At 41.5% G+C, this 15,356-nt stretch overlaps 1 long non-coding RNA gene across 2 annotated transcripts in view; it reads right to left on the reverse strand.

The window, feature by feature from the left end:
- LOC110138256 (uncharacterized) overlaps nt 1–14,405 on the reverse strand; it is a 30,259-nt gene extending 15,854 nt beyond the window's left edge. For both annotated transcript variants that reach the window (XR_002314162.2, XR_002314161.2), the window contains exon 1: nt 14,224–14,405. This is a non-coding gene — a long non-coding RNA (uncharacterized lncRNA). The remainder of the gene's footprint in view (nt 1–14,223) is intronic.
- Nucleotides 14,406–15,356: the final 951 nt, after the last annotated feature.

Consider the following 15,356-nt stretch of genomic DNA (forward strand, 5'->3'; position numbering starts at 1 on the left):
AGGACTTTGCATAGTAAATGATGTTCATAATAAACAACTCTGGGCCATGAAAAAAACATCTAATTTTCTACAATATTCTTCTGAAAATAATACTATTAAGCAACATGGTGCTTAAAATGTCAATTATCTAGAAATTTACAAGTTTATTTTATAATAATGTTTTAAAGATAATAAAACTATAAAGAGTCACATTAGAACACTTATTTTATCGAACTCTGGAATGCTCTCTGGGATGTTTTTTCCCAGACAATGCTTGCTTTGCGAGGGTGCTTCAGTTGTGTCTGACTATTTGCAACCCTATAGACTGCAGCCCACCAGGATCCTCTGTCCACGGGATTCTCCAGGCAAGGATACTGGAGTGGGAGTCGGAAAGTCGTCTTTCCGACCCAGAGATCGAACCTGTGTCTCCTGCAGCCCCTGCGCTAGGCAGGTGGGTACTCTGGTGCCACCTGGGAAGCCCAATGCTTGCTATAATCTTACATTATTTGCATTCCCGCCCACGTTCAAGAGAGAGTTAAGGAGTCAAAATCTCAGGTTAGAGACAACGTAAGATTAAATAGTACACTTAAATACTTGTGCAGCTTCGCAGGTGGTGCTGGTGGTAAAGAACCTGTCTGCCAATGCGGGAGACACAAGATACGGGTTCAGTCCTTGAGTCAGGAAGCTCCCTTGGAGAAGGGCATGGCAACCCACTCCAGTATTCTTGCCTGGAGAATCCCATGGATGGGGAGCCTGATGGGCTACAGTCCATAGAGTCACAAAGAATTGGACATGACTGAAGAGACTTAGCACTCATGCACGCACAACACACAAGATGAACAGTGACTTCATGTTATGTGTGAAGATGGATACAAGGTCTTTTCCCTAGTATTTAGGAGCATGCTGGGCTTTCTCTATGACCAACCTAGACAGCATATTAAAAAGCAAAGACATTACTTTGCCAACAAAGGTCCATCTAGTCAAGGCTATGGTTTTTCCAGTAGTTATGCATGAATGTGAGAGTTGGACTGTAAAGAAAGCTGAGCACTGAAGAACTGATGCTTTTGAACTGTGGTGTTGGAGAAGACTCTTGAGAGCCCCTTGGACTGCAAGGAGATCCAACCAATCCATCCTAAAGGAGATCAGTCCTGGGTGTTCATTGGAAGGACTGATGTTGAAGCTGAAACTCCAATACTTTGGCCACCTGATGCAAAGAACTGACTCATTTGAAAATACCCTGATGCTGGGAAAGATGGAAGGCGGGAGGAGAAGGGGACGACAGAGGATGAGATGGTTGGATGGCATCACCGACTGGATGGACATGAGTTTGAGTAAGCTCTGGGAGTTGGTGATGGACGGCGGAGCCTGGCGTGCTGCAGTCCCTGGGGTCGCAAAGAGTCAGACACGACTAAGCGACTGAACTGAACTGAACTGGGCTTTCTCATCTCTTAAGTCTCTTTAAAAGCGCCCACTAGATGGCGCTGAACTAGCAGGGAGGACTGGACCAGGAAGCCTCGCTTTCTAGTCCCCCTCCTCCATCCCGACCCTCGCCTCTCGTTCAGCGTGCTTGATGTTCCGAGAGAGAGTGATTGTTCAGGAATGTCTAATGATAACAGAAGCCTTTTTATACATTAGACAAACACAAGCCGATGTGGGTAAACATCATTAAGCAGACTTCTCCTTTGTCTGCAGTTATAGGGAATGACGCCTAGTAGCACCTCATGCAGGCTGGTGGGCCTGCAGTTACCCTGTCTATAACAAGGCACCTTTTGAAATACACTGATTATCTGTTTGGGGTGGAAGACCGTAGGAGGGAGGCGCCAGGTAGGAGAACACTTGAAAACTGTGTGTTCAGACACAGAAATGTGAATGTATCTCTGACAGCAAAGTGGAAGACTCAAGACACAAGGAGCCTGGCATCAGATGCCCTTGTGTTGTTACCTGCATATTCATGCAAAGCTGAAATATCCTACACTTTAATGGACAGTAACAATAAGTGACGCCTATGTCAATATGCAGGGATGGCAGAGCCTGGTGGGCTGCCGTCTATGGGGTCGCACAGAGTCGGACACGACTGAAGCAACTTAGCAGCAGCAGCAGCATGTCAATACGGGAAATACATTTTTCTTTCTGATTAAGACCTTTAACTTTTGCAGGGAGAAAGCTCCTGGCTGCCTTAAATACATCCTGTTAAAACAGAAGTCTGTACTTAATCACTCCTTTATGGAACATGAGTCTGATTTCAAGCCAGGCAAAAACATGGAGAAAAAAAGTTTAAGAATAAGGTAATCTTTGTCTCACTTGTGCACTGCAAAAAAGCAGGAGGCATTTGATTAATGTTGATACCTAGGTGTTCATTTTAGAGCAACTTGGGGGATCTAGTGAGTTGAAACTAACTTCTTACCTTATAAATCTTAAAGAACTTCAAGTTGCAAGAATTTTAATATAAAATAATAGTGTCAAAAAAGGAAGTTAAGCATTATTACTTTACTGTTGTTATTATTGCCAAACCAACTAGAGCAGAATTTCTTGACCAAGACCACGAATCTACAATAGTTCTTTCTACAATTGACCGAGACTCTTTCTTTATTGCTTCCTCCAGGGAGAAAAGCCTGTGTAGAAGTGTGTATTGCACTATTTCCTGTTGAGGACTGTCTTTGTGCCAGGAAATGTAGGGGCTGTGGATGGTGGGATTATTGGGAGAGGTAGAGGGGGAGTGGAGAAAGGGGAGAGGTCCTTATTGTGGTCAAGTGTGACGGTGGGTCTGAAAACACAGGTGGGGGTGAGGAGGGGCTGGAGGAGAGGAGACTGTGGTCAGGAGTAGACATGGGCACTGTGTGTGTTTCTCAACAGCCCTGTTCTCAAAGGTACATTTTGTTTTGGGATGGAGACTGAAGAAAGTGAAAACAGGTTCGGGAGGAGGGCAGAGACATACCAAATCTCATGCCCATAGCAAACATCCAAGGACCCAGAAGATTGTCCTCGTACACTTTCACCAAGCGCCTCACTGTGTAACCACCAGCAGGGCATCAACGCGGCCGTGCCAGCACTGATGCCAGCGCTGAGGTGCCTTTCTGGGTGCTCAAGCAAGAGCGTCTGTGGTCACTAGGCTCTCACCATGGAAAGGAGTGCCCTGCCGCACCCCCACAGATAGCTCTGAGCTGCCGGGGCCGCTCCCCACTGGCAGATGGCCCCGGGGAGGCAGGGGTCAGGAGCAGAGAGGCCCAGTGCCAACAATGTGTTAGGTATTTATCGTATTTATCACTGTGCTAAAATCACCCTAAAACTTAGTTGCTTAAAACAAGAGATACTAGCTCATGCAGCCTTTGTGGGTCAAAAACTGGGGAGTGACTTAGCAGGATAGCTCTGGCTCAGAGTGTCTCATGAGGTTACGGTCGAGATGTCAGCCAGGGCTGCAGTCATCTGAAGGTGGCTCACGCGTGTACCTGGCGAGTTTCTACTGGCTGTTGGCAGAAGGCCTTTGTTCTTCATCCCATGGACTTCTCCGTGGGACTGCTTGAGCGCCCTCACAGCATGGCAGCAGGCTTCTCCCAGGATAAGTGATGAGAGAGAAAGACAGAGAGAGAAAGAGGGAGGGGGAAGGCATAACACGTTTTATGACCTGGTTGCAAGTCACATGTGATCACTTTGGCCACATTCTATTTGTCATTAAGTTCTGTTCACAGAGAGGAGGGAAATTAGGTTCCACCTCTTGAAGAGAGGGGTATCAATTTACAGACATATTTTAAAGCCATCACAGGCAAGGAAGATGGCCATCAGAGGGTGGCGAGGTTGTCATCTCCCAGATGGCTGGGACGAAGCCTTAGAAGGTTCTCTGTCTCTGATAGACCCTAAAATAACTGCACATTGTCTCAACTGGGAGCTTTAAAAAGAAATGCTAGCTCAGGAGCCCCAGCCCAGACAGAATAAGAATCTCTAGGGGGTGGAATCTGGGAATCTGTATTTTTAAAGCTTCTCTTATAATTATGAGCACAGAGAATTTTGAGAACCCTTTGCCTAGGTAACTGTTGTCCAACAGAAATATAACATAAGTTGAATGTGTAATTAACATTTTTCTAGTTGCCACATAAAAAAAGTAAAGAGAAACAGATTAAGTGAATTTTAATATATTGATGTTTTCTTTCCCCCAGTATATCCAAGCTATTATCATTTCAACATGTAATCTATATAAAAAGTTGAGTATATAACTTTATTTCATACCAGTTGTTTAACGTACCAGTTGTGTAAAACATTAGTATACGTTTTACACTTATAGGACATTTCAGTTTGGACTGGCCACGTATTAAGTGATCAGTAGCCACACACGCCTAGTAACAACCATATTTATTAATCAGCATAGGCCTAAACTATAAGTCCCTTGAGGGCAGGGACCTTGTCTATTTTGTTCACTCCTTTGCACAGAGCCTGGCATGTGGTGTGTATTCAAAACATATTTGTCAAATAGACTACTAGTGTGCTGATATGAAATTTAAAGTATATTACAAAATATACAGTTATTTCATAGATTGTTTTTCTAAAAAGATTTCAATGCTGAAACTCTTTACAGGAAAACTTTTTGGAGCTTGCTTTCTTGCTGGCCTGGTATTTAAAGTGAAGAAATCGAAGTCATTTTATTGTCTGTGTATGTGATCTGCATGCTCAGTCACTCAATTGTGTCTGACTCTTCGTGACCCTATGGACTGTAGTCTGTCAGGCTCCTCTATACATGGGATTTTCCAGGCAAGAATATTGGAGTGGGTTGCCATTTCCTATTCCAGGGGATCTTCTCAACCCAGGGATCGAACCCACATCTCTTGAGTCTCCTGCATTGGCAGGCGGATTCTTTACCACTGCACCACTTGAGAAGCACATTTTAACATTAAAAACATAGTCTGGACCCATCCTTTCCCAGCCCTGTCCATACCCCACAGCCCCTGGTCACTCCAGGTCCATCTCTTTCAGGCTTAGGTGATCTGTAGCGGGAAGGTTTTTTGGATCTCTCAGTCAGTTATGTGGCCAGAGGCCAAATCCCTTGCTTATCTTCTAGAGCATTCATCTGTTTCAGGAACAGTTTCAGCACATTGAAAGAAGCTCTTGGCTTATTCTTTGTTTTTTTTTTTTTTTTTTTACTCTTTAGAATTGAAAGAATTTCTTAGAATTGCAAAACCTCTAAAAACATTGACGATACCTACGACAACACAATGACAACAAACAAAATAGAGTAGAAGTCACCTATGACAAATCTTACATTTTAAAGATGATATCTGGAAGTTGGAGGGCTAGTAGTTCTAAATTATGAATTTAGAGGCCTGTTTTTGTTCCAAATTATAAATGCAATGCTTAAAAGAAAGCAATATGAACACTATACTTTAGAAAAACATGCTCCTGGTGGCTTAACGATAAAGAATCTGTCTGCAATGCATGAGCTGCAGGAGCCAGTGCATTGCATCTCTGGGTCTGAAGATCCCCTCAAGAAGGGAATGGCAACCCACTGCAGTATTCTTGCTGGGAAATCCCACGGACAGAGGAGCCTCTTGGGCTACAGTCTGTGGGGTCGCAGAGAGTCAGACACAACTGAGCACATGCATGCATGTAGGTTTATGCGGAGAAGCACATACAAGTCAGTATTCCACATACTTCCTGTTATGTTCCCCATATTCACATATGTATATAAACACATTTTGAAAAATTGGAACTTACTGCTCTATATGAACTTTTTTCCCCTTAACTACATATTGTGATTGTATTTTCCTGATTTCACACAATAATTTACTTTATAAAATTTCATGTAAATGTGTAGCCTTATTGATGTCCATTTATCACTATAAATGTTAACATTAAACATGCTTGGACAATAATAAGGGGGTGCGGATAGCCTGGTCTCAGTGGTTACTAGCCCTGAGTACGGAAAGAGAATTTGAGCAAAAAGTTCATGAATTTTAATGTTCCACAGACGAGAGTCTCTAATACAACAATGTGACACTATCCATTGTGGAACCTGCACTTTCTAGACATTCTAAACTATTTCTAGGAGCCAGGAATTCCACGGGTGGGCAGTTAGAATACTCTGCCAAAAGCTGGATTAGCAAAGGCACTCAAAGTTCTTGGTTGAAATCATCAGCCAAGTTTTATACTGACTGATTCTGAACAGAGTTGCAATCAAGTGTGAGCATAGCTTCTGCGCTGGATATCTGGGCCCAGAGTTCAGGTGGGACACTTTGAGGGTACTGATGTACCTGTACCTGTACCTGTAAGTGATGGAATGGCAGATGGGGGAGGTGAGTCAACACAGCTCCTACTTGCCTCAGAAAAAAAAAAAGCAAACTCCAGATGTTAATAGTAAAGAAACAATAATTTTATGCAGGCAGCCTTTTAGGAAGTACTCCATACTCCCAAATTTGTAGATTTTAAGTTCACAAAGATCTCAAGGCAAATTATCTTTTAGTGACATGTCATTGGGCAAATCACTTAGTTCCCTCATTTGAAAAATGAGGATCATAGCACTTGGTTATTCAAGCTTTAGTAAGACTAAAGTAAGATAATCCACGTAAAGACCTTAGGATAGGATCTGACACATAGAAAACACTAAATACCTAGTAACTGCCGTTATTATTTGAAAGGGAGCTAAAAAGGAAGAACTGGTTACATGGAAATAGTGTTTTGTATAAGACAAATATATTCACTGATATATCAAAGCCAAAGAATGTACCTGTAGGAGGAAAAGTTGGCCCATAATTTAGTGGGAACATATTCCCACCAGATCCACACTAAAACAATGTTCGACTTGGAAAACATGATACAAAAATAAAGCAGATATCAGATTGAGTGCTGAAAGCTCTCAAAGACAATAGTTTACCTCCCACGTGGATTCCGTTCAGCTTGTTAAGTGCTAAAAGTCGATTCCCTGTCAGGTACTCTACCTTATTTTCTATCCCTGAGGGCACGGTAACCAACCAGGGCGTCTGGCCACGAGTCAATGATCCATGTTGTAACTGCAGCTCTGACAGTACACATCCATGGCATCCCTCCAGGGATGAACCAAGCGTTTTCATTTCCTGCTTAGTATCACACGGGTGCTGATTATTTATGGAGTGGCAGGAAGTCAATTTTTTTTTTTTTTTTAGGTTGAGCAACCAATCGTGGGTTTTGAAGTCCATTTCCTAAATAACAATAAAACAAATAGTTTGGCTAATCCAAGTTATTCTGTCCACATTTGCTGTGTGGCCACTGAGAGCAATGTCATTGCACTTGGCTATGGGAGGATGTCACAGACACAGCCTCCCGTGCTGTCCTGGGACTGTCCACAGGATTCTGTCTGATGTCCCCAATTCCACTGCTTGCAGCCATTTCCCACGATGTCTCTATCCCTTTGCCTCAAGTGATTGCCCGTGATTGCTGGCTTGTTTCTGGTTTGTCCCCATCCCCCAGGTTCCATCATCCTGCTGAGTTTTCCTAGTTCCTTTTGTACTACAACCCCTGAGGATCAGCCTTTTCTCAGCAAGGCCAAGGCAGCTAACTTAAGGCTATACAAAACAGAACTCTCAGTTGTTCCTGGTCTGGGGTGGTTCATGTGGGTGTTAGTTGCTCAACTCTTTGTGACTCCATGGGCTGTAGCCCCAAGCTCCTCTGTCCAGAATTCTCCAGGCAAGAATACTGGAGTGAGTAGCCATTTCCTTCTCCAGGGAATATTGTCAACCCAGGGATCAAACCCAGCTCTCCTGCATTGCAGGCAGATTCTTTACCATCTGAGCAATGATGTGGTTCATGGGCCAGCTCCAATTCCTGTTTTTCTAAAAAAATTTTAAGGACTCCAGTAGAATCTCCTATGTGTTGGGTTGGCCAAAACATTCTTTTGGGTTTTTCCAGAAAATGTTTTTGGCCAATCCAGCAGTTTCTAGAGTCAACTCCCAGTTGAATGTTCCCAGCCAGAGAAGAGTCTTCCTTCTTTAGTCGAAGAGGGGAAGAGGTGATATCTTAAAAGTGGCATTGCTTTTTTTTGGGGGGGGGAGCGGAGGGATTTAATTTAGTTTTAAATTGAGCTATAATTGACATATAACACTAGATTAGTCTCAGGTGTACAATATAATGATCTGATATTTGTACACATTGTGAAATGACCACCATAATAAGTCTAATTAATGTCTGTTGCCTTACACGGTTACAAACTTCATTTCCTTGTGATGAGAAGTTTTCTTGACCAAGGAATAGTTGATTTACAATGTTTCAGTATACAGCAAAGTGATTCAGTTATACATATAAATATATACATGTGTGTGTTCTCTCTATTCTTTTGTAATTAATTAATTTATTTTTTGGCTTCCCTGGGTCTTCACTGTTGCATGGTGGGCTTTCTCTAGTTGTAGCAGGCAGGATCTACTCTTCTTTGCAGTGCACAGGCTTCTCACATCTGTGACTTCTCTTGTTGCGGAGCACAGGTTCCAGGGTGTGTGTGCTTCGGTAGCTGTGGCATATAGTTTCAGTAGCTGTGGCACATGGGCTTAGTTGCCCCATGGCATGTGGGATCTTTTCAGGTTAGGGATTGAACCAGTGTCCCTTGCAGTGGCAGACATATTCTTAGTCACTAGACCACCAGAGAAGTCCCAATATTTATCTATTCATTTTCAGATTCTTTTCCATTATAGGTCATTACAAGATATTGAATATAGTTCCCTGTGTTATACAGAAGGTCTTTGTTGTTTTGTGGTGAGAATTTTAGGGTCTACTCTCCTAGCAGTTTTCAAATATATAGTACAGTATTATTTACTGTAGTCGCTATGCTGTTCATTATATTTTTAGGACATATTTGTTTTATAAAGAGAAGTTTTGCCTTTTGACCCCCCTTCACTTATTTTTCCCACCCCACTCTGCCTGGCAACCACCAATCTGTTCCCTGTATCTATGAGCTCGGTTATTTATTTATTTTTTTTAGATTCCACATGTAAGTGAGATTTTACAGTGTTCGTCTTTCTCTGGCTTTTTTCACTGAGCGTGATGCCCTTGAGGTTCACTTATGTTGTCATAATGGCAAGATTTCACTTTTTTATGGCCAAATAATATTCTATTATATAGAGATATATCTAGACATATCTATATCTTTATCCCAGAATGTGTGTCTGTGTGTATAAATACACATAGTGCATATATACCTTTATCCATTCATCTATTAATAGACACTTCTTTGCCAACAAAGGTCCGTCTAGTCAAGGCTATGGTTTTTCCAGTGGTCATGTATGGATGTGACAGTTGGACTATAAAGAAAGCTGAGCACTGAAGAATTGATGTTTTTGAATTGTGGTGTTGGAGAAGACTCTTGAGCATCCCTTGGACTGCAAAGAAATCCAACCAGTCCATCCTAAAGGAGATCAGTCCTGGGTGTTCATTGGAAGGACTGATGTTGAAGCTGAAACTCCAGTACTTTGGCCACCTGATGCGAAGAGCTGACTCATTGGAAAAGACTCTGATGCTGGGAAAGATTGAGGGCAGGAGGAGAAAGGGATGACAGAGGATGAGATGGTTGGATGGCACCATCGACACGATGGACATGGGTTTGGGTGAACTCCAGGAGTTGGTGATGGACAGGGAGGCCTGGAGTGCTGTGGTTCATGGGGTCACAAAGGGTTGGACATGACTGAGCGACTGAACTGACCTGAACTGATGCTGTTTCCATATATTGGCTATAGTAAATAATGCTGCAGTGAATATGGGGGTACATACATCTTTTCAAATGAGTGTTTTTGTTTTCTTTGAATAAATACCCAGAAATGAAACTGATGGATGGTATGGTAGTTCTATTTTTAATTTGTTGAGGAAGCTCCATACTATTTTCCAGAGTGGCTGTACCAATTTACATGTCCACAATAAAGCACAGGAATTCCCTTTTTTTCCACATCCTGGCCAACACTTGTTATTTTTTGTTTTTGTTTTTTATCAGAGCCATTCTATCAGGCATGAGGTAATAATCTCATTGTGGTTTTGATTTGCATTTTCTTGATGATGGTCCACTGCTTTCTTACATCCCCATAGGGTAGGTTTCAGGGAACCAGGTCACATAGAGCTAGCTGCCCATATACCTTAGATTCTGGTGTATACCATGTGCATATGTTCTTATTTATGTACTTATTAAATACTTATTACCCATTTCAAACTACATTTATATTGAATTCAAAAATGAATAAGAAGAATGAAAAAGAGCAACATGAATAAGTGGTTTGGAAATTTTTTTTTAATTATTTGAAAGCAGTAACTATGCCGATTTCATTCATCTTTAAATCTTTAATTTGGATGTAGTGAATACTATGTTCTTGTCATTTATTCCCAAATTCTTTCTTCTCAGTATGGTCTATTTACCATTTGTAGATCATGTGGTACCAGAGAGGCTAAATACAAACTGTGGTTCGAGGGGAGACACATGTGACCTGGGCTAAGCCGGTCACTGTACTCCTTCCTCTGGTCATGGTATTGGCTCACAAGTGAACATGTTACCCGAGCTGGCTCAGTCACAATGATTATTTTAAATTTTTGCTGGGCGTGATGAGGCAATGAAATTTTCTCTGGATAGGCATCATTGGACCAGTAGTGGATGATGAAGAAATGACAGAAAATAGAGTAGAAAAACAGATGGCAAGAGAATAGGTTCCTTGTTTGACATTGCTGTTTTGAGTCACGTTTATTTTTCTATGCAACTGAAAGTATCATCATCAATATGTTGTAATGATGTCTGCCACATAGTAGGTATTCAGTAATTTTATAAAATGAGTGAGTGATTGATCGGTTATACCATACTGAAATTTTCATACAGACTGAAAATATCTTTGTTTTATCTATACTTCACAAGAGTTAAAAATAGAAGAATTAGAAAAATCAAAACTAGAGAAAGCCATCAATTTATAATGAAGTATTTTGGTAGTAGAATTGGTGAAGCCCAATTAAATACGTATACAGAAGTTCTTCTGGATACAAACCCTGGTATCCTTTTCACCCTGAAGGATGTTACATAATAAAGATAAGTACCCTAACCATGGGTAAAGTGGTAAAGAACCTTCCTGCAATGCAAGAGACTCAGGTTCAATCCCTGTGTTGGGAAGATCCCCTGGAGGAGGGCACAGCACCCCACTGCAGTATTCTTGCCTGGAGAATCCCGTGGACAGAGGAGCCTGGCTATAGTTCATCGGGTTGCAAAGAGTAGGATACAACTGACACGACTGAGCGTGCCCACACACCCTAACCATCCGATCTAAAGTGACTGCATCCCTTGCAACATTCTCTAACCATGTCCCTTCTTAATTTTCATCCATAGCAGTCACCAACATATAACATATTTTATTTTACTTATTTTATCCAGGGATATATATGCAGTATTGTAAGCTCTATGGGCTTATGGATTTTAACCTCTTTTAAACATTGTTGTATTCCTAACCCCTAGAACAGTTCCTAATATGTTGTAAACACTTGGTAAATACTTGACAAACAAATGAATAAATTATAACTTTGCTTAGCAAATAGCAATAAAGGCAGATTGTGTATAAATTATCATTTAGAATAACACAGGGTCTTCTGCTTCAGGTCAGCTAAGGGAGCTTACTTAGAACCCAGAGACATCCTAGATCTAAGCTTCGGGGAAGTCTAATTCCTCTGAAAACTGGATGGTCGGTATCAATTTCACTTGTTCAGAATCCATAGAGAAAGATAGTAGGTCAAATTATCTCTGCATTCTCTCATCTGTATTCTTGTCACTCACCTCTGACAGGCCCTGAGTTGGGACTCTTTAGAGATAATCTCAGTGACTCTTTAAAAAAACATTTGGAGGCTAGTAAAACAAACACAGGTGAGACTAGACTACTTGCAATTGCATTTTACTCTAGGAATAAACAATCCTTTAATTCAGCTGCCATTTTTCAAAATAATCAAGCAATGCAGCAAAATTTAAGAAAAAGTTTTAGGTCTCAAGAAATGTTTCATCAACCTATAAAATAGGTTAGGGGTAGACCCAAAGGTGAGTGTGCAGTCTGTCAAATGAATTTTTTACATCAGAGATGTAGTGACAATGACCTTCTAGAAATCCTTTGATCAACCAAACCAAACCAGGAGCTACATTTTGAAACACTGCAGGAATTTACTGTATACTACATTTGTCTGGACATATCTAAGCTTTTCCCATATTAGTGACATTCTTGTTTCTATAGAAACTAATGAACTTTAAAGGGAAAACTTAATGGCCAAAAGAGAATAAAAAAGAAGCCCTGTGACAAAAGTTAACTATGCGAGGGAAGAACTTGTCAAAGGCTTTTCCCTTGACTTAAATAATTTAAAATTTTTTTAATGTTGATTTATTATTTTGGCCGTGCTGATTCTTTGCTGCTATATGCCAGCTTTCTCTAGTTGCAGCAAGCAGGGGTTAGTCTTCCTTGCAGTGCAAGGGTTTCTCACTGCAGTAGCTTCTCTTGTTGCAGAGCACGGGTGCTAGGGCACTTGCGCTCAGTAATCGTGGCACATGGGCTTACTTGGAATCTTCCCCGACCAGGGATCAAACCTGTGTCCCCAGCATTGACAGGTAGATTCTTAGCCTTTGCATCACCAGGGAAGTTCCCTTGATTTAAATAATTTTTGATTGGAGGAAAATATCTTTAAGAAGTAGCTCATGAATAGTTGGCAGTGCATGTACAGTCATGAATTAATCTCACCTTGAGGGTTTTTTTGTTATTAATTTTATTGGCATATAGTTGATTTATAATGTTGAGTTAGTTTCAGGTGTATAGCAAAGTGAATCAGTTATACATCTGATAATTATACATCTATCCACTTAAAAAAAAATTCTTTTCTCATATAAGCCATTACCGAGACTCCTATGCTGTATAGTAGGTCCTTATTGTTAATAGTTATCTATTTTATAGGGGATAGTGTCTATATGTCAATCACAATCTCCCAATTTATGTCTCTCTTCCCTCCACTTGAATTTTAAGCACCAGATCATACTGGAAACTGGGCAAGAGCAAGTGAAATGAAAAAGGTGACTCATTTATTAAGCAGTGACACATGTTTCATTGTATGATATGATTTATTATGACTACTCAAAGGCAAATAAAGCACTTATTTAATATAAACTCAGAGGTTATATTAAATCATCATAAAGTCCTGATGTTATAAGATGATAGGTATTATCTGGTTAAGATTCTGTACATTGCAGCAAATTATTTAGCAAGGTCAACGAGGTGATTTAATCTATTCTTTCATGACAAAGACGCTTATTGTAAAGAGTATTTACATGTATTTGTACATATCTATGGGCTTCCCAGGTGCACCAGTAGTAAAGAACCCACCTGCCAATGCAAAGATATAAGAGATGTGGGTTTGATACCTGGGGCAGGAAGATCCCCTGGAGGTGGACGTGACAACCCTCTCCAGTATTCTCTTCTGGAGAATCCCATGGACAGAGGAGCCTGGCAGACTGCAGTCCATGGGGTCGCAAAGAGGTAGATGTGACTGAAGTGACTTAGCATGCATGCATACATACCTATGTGCACACAAACATTTGAAAAATGTGGATGAAGAAAGTATCAGTAGAGAAACTATGCAGCATTGGAATCACTTCCAATAGAGATTCTTAAGGGCATTTCAATTAGTGTAAGGGAATTTCATTGTGAGGCTGGTGTGTGGAACGGGATGGGCAGGAGCAGGCAGGAAATAGGTGTGAGGGCTAACTCATGTCACCTGCTGTCTCTGAGGTGTTGCACTTGGGCGCTCCTCCTGAGGCTGAACTGCATTCCGTTGTCTTCCCAGGAGACTTCTCGCTTGGGTGGGGCTGAGGAATGATAGTCCACGGCATACATGGACCCTGGGTTCACACAGGCAGAGCGAACTGACCTAAAATATCTTTGTTCAGTTTTACCTGGAGCAGCACTTCAGGGTAGGGTGCTTGTATTTGCACAAGTGAATTAAAATCCACGTCTTGGTTGACTGACTGAGTTGGGAGAGCAACCAACTCAAACTCATTTACAGAGAAAAGGAGCAAAAGAAATGCAGTAAGAAGGAAAGAGTGGACGAAGAATTTCTTGTCAAGAATATCTTGTCAAGACACTAAGCCTTACAAAGTGTTTACAGAAATATACTTCATATTCAGAAGGCAGTGGAGATAGTCGTTCATGTTATTCAGGTTAGGCTAGACCATGCAGTGGGAATGAATGCGCTCCCAAGTCACAGGGCGCCACAGAGTGAAGCTCACAGAGTGAAAACTTGTTCCTCACTTACACCAAGTCCGAAGTCCGTTGGAGGGGCATCACCTCTTCCCAGAAATTCAGGAAAACAGGCTCTCATCACCTCACGGTATGTTCTCCGTATACATGGCTCCAGAGGGTGCTTGGTAAGAGAGAGAAGGGAAAGGCACCCTGGCTTTTAAGTGACTCACCCTGGACGCGACATGTTATTTCTGCTCACAGTCATGTTGGTCTAGTCTAGTTCAGAGAATCTGGGGAGTAAAGTAGAGCACATGAATTTACTCAGCAAATATTAACTGACTCAGCCAAACACATGAAAGGAAGTGACAGAAAACGGGTGATAAAGGAGAGGATGAATAAATAAAGGAATTAGACTATTGAGGCATGTGAAGACATAATAGAGCAGGAGACCAAAACCCAGCCTCTCCCCATGACATTAATGGTTGATTAAGGGTTGACTTTAATCTTAATTTGTAAACAATGCCTTTTTTCTAAACTCCAGAGTAATGCATGTGGACATTTAGGAAAATTTTTGAAACAAGAGTGTATGTTTAATTTCACCCCTCCCTTTCCCATCAATCAGTTGCAACATGCTTTTTTTTTTTTTAATGTGTCCTCAAATATTCCCTTTTAGACAGAATTCCTTATTCTCCCCACTGGGAACAGGCTGCTCCTCCGTCTCAAGGATCACTTAGCACATGGTTGAACCTGAAGCCCATCTGTGCGCCTTGCTGGACTTGAGTTCCTGGGCAGCTTTGCTTCCTCAGGGCCTGGCATGGATCTGGCATAGAACCAAATGAATGGATGATTCTCACAGGGGTAAACAAAGGAGTGAATAAATAAATGGATGGATCGTTTGCTTGTTCTTTGAGTTTTGTGTTAGAGTTACATATTTTCCTGTGTAATATGTAACTAATATTTTCTCTGCTCTAAATTCTGTAGTAAAACTCTTAATTCTTACTTCTTCAGAAGTCTTAGGGGACCCAGACTGATGGGAAGCCAAGATGTGCAGAGGCCTCAGTCTGTGAGGCTGCAAGATACACAGCCTTGTTAGGACATGCCAGGGCAGGATATGGCCACTGGATGCAGTCAGGAACTCGTGCCTGTGGAAATAGAGGGCTATCTGCTAATGCAGGGGATAAGGCTGGAAACGGGGGGCTTTTCATA

This window comes from Odocoileus virginianus, chromosome 21, assembly GCF_023699985.2.
Source record: "Odocoileus virginianus isolate 20LAN1187 ecotype Illinois chromosome 21, Ovbor_1.2, whole genome shotgun sequence".
Lineage (NCBI taxonomy): Eukaryota > Metazoa > Chordata > Mammalia > Artiodactyla > Cervidae > Odocoileus > Odocoileus virginianus.